The following is an 8,260-nucleotide window of genomic DNA, read 5'->3' as shown; positions in this document are numbered from 1 at the left end:
TGTATGCATGTGTGTATGTATGTGTGAGAGTGGGTATGCATGTATGTATGTATGTGTGTGTGTGTGTGTGTGCGTGTGCATGTGTGTGTTTGGTGTGTGCTTGTGTTTAGAGTGTAATTTTAGAAGCTGCAAGAAATATGAAAATAAGTTTTCTATTTCTGATATCAAAAGGACATGCCGTTATAAATAATTGCTCAAAAATACATTCAGTTCAGAAAAAGGCTTGGATGGGGAAACAAAAAAAAAGAAAAGATATCGCAACTTTCTAGGTTACAGTAAATGTATGGTGCATGTCCGATGAGTAGCCTTTAACTTATTTTCTGTCTTCGGTGATTTTTAATTAAATGTAGTAATTAGCTCTGTCATTTATAGCTGTATGTTCATTTGAGATAACCATAAACAAAAGACAGAGACACACACACACACACACACACGCACGCACGCACACACACACACACACACACACACATACACACACACACATTAGTTGATTGCAATTAGCTACAAACTGAAAGATGCAGTACAAAGTTTTGTCAGTGAACAAGTTGTGGTTTGTAAAGCGATGAAAATATTTTGACACAAATTAAAAATTTAAATGTTGAAATGAAACTAACGGTTTTTGTGTGTTCTTGAATGGCTTACACACGTCTTCCGTGTTGCAATCGTTTTCTAAAAATACAATTGTCACATAATGGCAGTATGTGATTATATCACACATACACACACACACATACACACACACATATGTACAAACACAACATGCATATGCACACATACACATATATTTGTATAAACCCACATGTATATCTATACTTGCTTTTATATATGTATGTACCTGTGGTAGGTACTAGGAAGGACATCCAAACTATGAAAACCAATCCAAAGCAGGGATTGGCGCTTGATGAAGTTCTTAAACACATTGAAGCCTATCAAACCGTCTGACCCATGCCAACGTGGAACATGGAACTTTAAATGATATTGATGGTGGTGATGATGATGATGATGATGATGAGGGTGATGATGATGATGATGATGTTAATGATATATAGTTATATCTACATAAACACACACATATGTATGTATCAATGAGATGAAAATGAGCTATGAGAGTATTTGAGCAGCAAAGACAAACGGCCGTGTGGTAAGTAGCTTGCTTACCAACCACATGGTTCTGGGTTCAGTCCCACTGTGCGGCACCTTGGGCAAGTGTCTTCAACTATAGCCTTGGGCCGACCAAAGCCTTGTGAGTGGATTTGGTAGACGGAAACTGAAAGAAACCCGTTGTATGTATATATATATATATATATATACTATATATAATATATATGTATGTATATATGTATGTATATATATGTTTGTGTGCCTGTGTTTGTCCCTCCAACATCGCTGACAACACCAATGCTAGTGTGTTTACATCCCCGTCACTTAGCGGTTCGGCAAGAGAGACTGATAGAATAAATACTAGGCTTACATGTAATAAGTCCTGCGGTCGATTTGCTCGACTAAAGGTGGTGCTCCAGCATGGCCACAGTCAAATGACTTGAAACAAATAAAAGAAAAAGAAAAGAAAAAAAGTTGATAATTTAAGTGCGCTCGGCAGCTGTTTCAATAGCATAAAACATCATTATTTATGTAAGGATTTTTTATAATGATATTTTATGCCATTGAAACAGTGGTTGAACTCAATGAAATTATTAATTATTGTTAAAAATTATGCTTTTCTGCTTATTATTCTCTGCCATATTCAATGATCGTTTCAGCTGATTCTATACAAAGGTGCAAGTTTGTTGTATTTGCAGTTACTGTTTTGTATTAATGTATTGAAGCTTAACAATGGATTATTATTAACTGAGCTATTTGCCTGTCTGTTTTTCTGCCTGCCTGCCTGTCTGTCTGCCTGCCTGTCTGTCTGTTTGTCTGTCTGCCTGTCTGTCTTTCTATCTATCCATCTGACAATATCCATCTAAACATTCATCATCTAATATACTTATTTACATCTATACACATGTGTGTGTATGTTCATGTGTATGTGTGTGTGTATGTGCATGTGTGTCTGTGTGTGTGTGTATATATACATGTGTGTGTATACATATATGAATGTATATTATATATATTATATGTGGGTATATGTATAAATAATACACATATGCACATATATATGTATGTATTATCTACCACCCCACCTCTCTCTCTATCTCTCTCTATATATATATATACATACATTACATACATATATATATATATATATATATATTATATATATTTATATAGGAGTGGCTGTGTGGTAAGTAGCTTGCTTACCAACCACATGGTTCCGGGTTCAGTCCCACTGTGTGGCACCTTGGGCAAGTATCTTCTACATAGCCTCGGGCTGACCAAAGCCTTGTGAGTGGATTTGGTAGACGGAAACTGAAAGAAGCCCGTCGTATATATGTATATATATATATGTGTGTGTGTGTATGTTTGTGTGTCTGTGTTTCCCCCCTTAGCATTGCTTGACAACCGATGCTGGTGTGTTTACGTCCCCGTCATCACTTAGCGGTTCGGCAAAAGAGACCTATAGAATAAGTACTGGGCTTACAAAGAATAAGTCCTGGGGTTGAGTTGCTCGATTAAAAGGCGGTGCTCAGCATGGCCGCAGTCAAAATGACTGAAACAAGTAAAAAAGTATATATATATAACATATATGTGCGCAAATATATATTATATATATATATATATATATATATATATATATATATGCAAGCTATGTGCATTAATGCATTATTTTTAGGCATTGCACTTGTTTGACAAGGAATATAATGTTTCTATGTATTGTCTTGATGCACGTTTGTATGTACAGCCCCAGACTCTGTGATTCTTTTCTGCAAGTCATGTTCCATCTGTTTTTGTCTATGCAATTTATCTGTGTAAAAAGGATAAAAATAAAAACTAAAGAGAAGAAGAAAAAAGAAGAAAAAAAAAACTAAAGAGAAGTAATGATGGTAATGTGAATATGTGTATGTGCCAGTCAGTGCAAGTATGTGTAAGGAAGCATGTATACTGCATTTTATTTGTTGTATCATATTATATATATATATATATATATATATATATATATATATATATATATATATATATCTGCATGTGTTTATGCATACAGATATAAATAAATGTGCAACGAGTCAAAGAATAAGCATATAAATGCACACACACGTGCACACACACACACATATGTATATACATCTATTTATATATATAAACTAAAATGTATACATATATAGACACACACACACACACACACACATATTATAACATATAGTATAAATATATATAAATTTATGCATATATACATACATATATGTACATACCTACTATATATGTATATATATATTATATATTATATATATATATATATAATACAAAATTAGAAAATGGAGAAACATACTTAAATCAATCAAACATCAACCATCAGATGATACCCAATCAATACTTTATTACACCATTACATAACAGCAAAGGCATTATACAAATATATTGTAAATATAATTAGACAAGGAAATAGAAATATAAAATATAAAATATTAAGACTGTGTAGCAGTATAATAGTCAACTGCTACAAAGGTAAAGGTGATGCCCTAGATACAAATAACTACAGAGGTATCAAGCTGTTGGACCAGGTGATGAAGGTTACGGAGAGGGTCATAGCCCAACTAATTAGAGAGAGTTAGTTTAGATGAGATCAGTTGTGGGTTTGTGCCAGGGAAAAGTACTACTGATGCTATATTCCTGGTAAGGCAGCTGCAGGAGAAATCCTAGCCAAAGATAAGCCCCTGTACCTGGCTTTTGTTGACATGGAGAAAGCCTTCGGCAGGGTCCCCCGATCCCTTATCTGGTGGGCAATGAGGAAACTAGGGATAGATGAATGGTTAGTGAGAGCTGTGCGGGCCATGTACAGGGATGCCGCTAGTAGGGTGAGGGTTGAAATGTGTACAGTGAAGAATTCCGGGAGAGTAGGAGTCCACCAAGGCTCAGTACTCAGCCCCTCCTATTTATCATAGTCCTCCAGGCAAAAACGGAGGAATTCAAGACAGGGATGCCCTTGGGAGCTCCTCTATGCTGATGACCTTGCTCTAATTGCTGAGTCGCTATCAGAACTGGAGGAGAAGTTTCAGGTGTGGAAACAAGGATTAGAATCGAAGGGCCTCAGAATCAATCTAGCTAAAACCAAAGTCATAATCAGTAGGAAGGTAGACAAATCACAAACACCTTCAGGTAGATGGCCTGCTCGATCTGTAGAAAAGGTGTAGGTAGAAACTCTATAAGATGCACAAGTGTAAGCTATGGACACATAAGAGATGCAGCAATGTCAAAGGAAGGCTACTAAAGGAAGATGGTTTTTGTATGTGGCAGATGTCAGGAACAATAAACACTGAAAAATGCTCTGAGACCAACTTCCGTCACTTTCCAGGGAGAAAAACTAGAAATAGTTGATAGTTTCCGTTCCTAGGTGACCAAGTCAGCAGCGGGGGCGGGGTGCTGAAAGTGTAACTGCTAGAGTAAGAATAGCTTGGGCAAAGTTCAGAGAGCTCTTACCTCTACTGGTGACAAAAGGCCTCTCGCACAGAGTGAAAGGCAGACTGTATGATGCGTGTGTACGAACAGCCATGCTACATGGCAGTGAAACATGGGCCGTGACTGCTGAGGATATGCGTAAGCTCGCTAGAAATGAAGCCAGTATGCTCCGATGGATGTGTAATGCGGTACTCACACTCGGCAGAGTGTAAGTACCTTGAGAGAAAAGCTGGACCTAAGAAGCATCAGTTGTGGTGTGCAAGAGAGACGTTTGCGCTGGTATGGTATGTGGCGAGAATGGATGAAGATAGTTGTGGGAAAAGTGCCACACCCTAGCGGTGAGGGAACCTGTGGAAGAGGCAGACCCAGGAAAACCTGGGACGAGGTGGTGAAGCACGACCTTCGAACTTTAGGTCTCACTGAGGAAATGACTAGAAGACCGAGACCTCTGGAAGTGTGCTGTGCGCGAGAAGACCCGGCAGGACAAGTGAGTCCATAACCCGTGGCCTTCTACATGGGATGGAGCCAGCCTACGTATGCATACCTTCCCTTCTTGGGACACAAAACTCTACTTGTGAAGACGTGATGAGGCAAGTGAGGATCAGAATCAAAATCGACCAATGGAAATTGCGGATGTGCTACCAGTGCCGGTGGCATGTCAAAACTCTGCTTGTGAAGACCCGTTGAGGCAAGTGATGATCAGAATCGAAATCGATCAATGGAAATCGATCAATGGAAATTGCAGATGTGTTACCAGTGCCGGTGGCATGTAAGAGAACTTTCCGTTTCGCGACCGTTGCCAGCACCGCCCCGTTTCGTGTCCGTTGCCAGCCTCGCCTGGCCCTCGTGCCGGTGGCACATAAAAAGCACCATCCGTTCGTGGCCGTTTGCCAGCTCTGTCTGGCACCAGTGCGGTGGCACGTAAAAAGCACCCACTACACTCACGGAGTGGTTGGCGTTAGGAAGGGCATCCAGCCGTAGAAACACTGCCAGATTTGACTGGGCCTGATGAAGCCTTCTGGCTTCACAGACCCCAGTAGAACCGTCCAACCCATGCTAGCATGGAAAACGGACGCTAAACGATGATGATGATGATGATGATCATATCTGACAGCTGTTTCGGCCGTAAGGACAAGTATGCCTCATTTAACCTATAAGCCATATAAGGCAGGTATAAATGAGACATTAACAAGAATGTCCCACGGCCTCTTCAGAGAATTTAATTTATTATAAGTGTGAAAAAATTTTTTTACATATAAATATAAAAATATAAAATATAAAAATGTGTGCATAGACACTCATAATACTACACATATCAATATACATTAACAAACACAGTTATTCTACATATTGGACTTCCAGTTCCATAACTAACCTCAAGGAAATCATATGCACACTCACATTTAAATTAAATCAGACATATACATAAAAAATAATTAAAAAAAACACACAGTTCAGTTCATAATTATAACCCTACAAAAGTCAATAAAAATTATTATTAATATTAATAATAATAATAATATAATAATAATAATAATAATAAATACAACCATGACTGTACCAAGTACATCAATCGGACATCTACATATCTATAAGTCTAATTCTTCTGTCCGCTTGATATATACATGTATATATGGGTAAAGGACATCAAAAAGCGTTGAACACAATGAGAAACGTAAACATAAAAACAAAAACACAGAAAACAAACATTTTTTTGAACAACGAAAAAAACAGAGAAATGAGACATGCAACATAAAGAATATTCCCCTTCTACAGTTGTCCCTGTTTCAACTACTCCATGCTTTGAAGGCAAGGACAATACCCGACTTCATTGAAACAGTCCTTCCCACAGAGCTAATAAAAAATAAAATTTAGGATTTTTTGCGGAGGGTGAAAGTGGTAACAAGAACAGGACAGTGAGAACAAGACAAATGGTGAGGGCTGTTGAGCCAAGATGATAGAAAAATTATTATGAACGCGAGGAGGATGAGCTATGAGAGGAGACAGGTATAGGTACGTCATGTCTTTAGGAAGGAAATGGGCAGAAAGATAGATTCCCTTTCGTCATACATACATACACAGTCGCTTATAAACTGATATCTATATCATCTATTTGCCTGTCTCTCTGTCTATGTATATGCATGTATATGTATGTATATATCTATATCTATATCTATGCATGTATTTATTTATCTCTCTCTCTGTCTCTCTCTCTCTCTCTCTCTCTCTCTATATATATATATATATATATATATTTATATGTATGTATATATATATATATATATATATATGTGTGTGTATGTGTGTGTATATGTGTTTGTGTGTGTGTGTGTGTGTATGTGTGTATTTTTAGAATTTTCTTAGGCATAGCAATGATAATAACCTTGCGTGAGAACTTAATATACGTATGATTCAGAATAAAGTGTCAGTTGAGAACAGAGCATAATATGAAATTATATAAATGACAAGGGAACAGGAATTACGCAATGAATTTCATTAGCTCACAGCCGTTTCTGCTATAAGATCCAAGAAAACTATAAGGTGATGCACAAACACTCAGCTCTGAGTGCTCTGCACCTTACAGTAGAAACAGCAGTCAGTTAATGAAGTTGATAACTTAAGTGCTGTTTTTTTTTTGTCATTTATTTAATTTCATATATTCTTTCATACATGTTTCAGTCATTTAACTGCAGTCATACTGGAGCACCATCTTAAAGGATTTTTAGTTGAAGAAATCAACCCCAGGACTTATTTTGTTAGCCTGGTACTTATTCTACTGGTCTCTTTTGCCAAACAGCTAAATTACAGTGATGTAAATGCACCAACATCAGTTGTCAAGCAAGGGCTCTGGTGGTGGCAAACACTGACACAAAGACATACACTCATAAATATAATATATATATGCATATATATATACACACATTATATATATATATATATATATATATATATATATATTATATATATATAAAGCAATAAGTGATGATAGTGGCTATATTTATATTGAAGTGATTTTACTACTACTTTAATTTTTTACTATAATCATTTCTTAAATATAGCCACGAAACACGTGTTGTTATTCTACCAAATATATATGTTTTATTTATTATTTTGCAATATACTTAATCATTGGTATATTATTGTTATTTTAATTTTAATATTTCTTTTATATGTAATTTTCTAGATAGTGTAATTTAATTGTTCATTTTGAATTGATAAAAGGTGTTTTTTTCTAATTTTATATATATAGGCGCAGGAGTGGCTGTGTGGTAAGTAGCTTGCTAACCAACCACATGGTTCCGGGTTCAGTCCCACTGCGTGGCATCTTGGGCAAGTGTCTTCTGCTATAGCCCCGGGCCCACCAATGCCTTGTGAATAGATTTGGTAGACGGAAACTGAAAGAAGCCTGTCGTATATATGTATATATATATATATGTATGTGTGTGTGTTTGTGTGCTAGTGTGTTTACATCCCCGTCACTTAGCGGTTCGGCAAAAAGAGACCGATAGAATAAGTACTGGGCTTACAAAGAATAAGTCCCGGGGTCGATTTGCTCGACTAAAGGCGGTGCTCCAGCATGGCCGCAGTCAAATGACTGAAACAAGTAAAAGATAAAAGAAAAGAAAAGAAAGAAATATATATATTATATTTTGTGAAATCTTATTTAGTATTTCTAAATTGAATTTTTCCTGTAAGTTAGGAATAA

The sequence above is a fragment of the Octopus sinensis genome, linkage group LG20, assembly GCF_006345805.1.
Source record: "Octopus sinensis linkage group LG20, ASM634580v1, whole genome shotgun sequence".
In the NCBI taxonomy this organism is placed as follows: domain Eukaryota; kingdom Metazoa; phylum Mollusca; class Cephalopoda; order Octopoda; family Octopodidae; genus Octopus; species Octopus sinensis.
The sequence above is the reverse complement of the archived record's forward strand: the minus strand, read 5'-3'. Positions refer to the sequence as shown.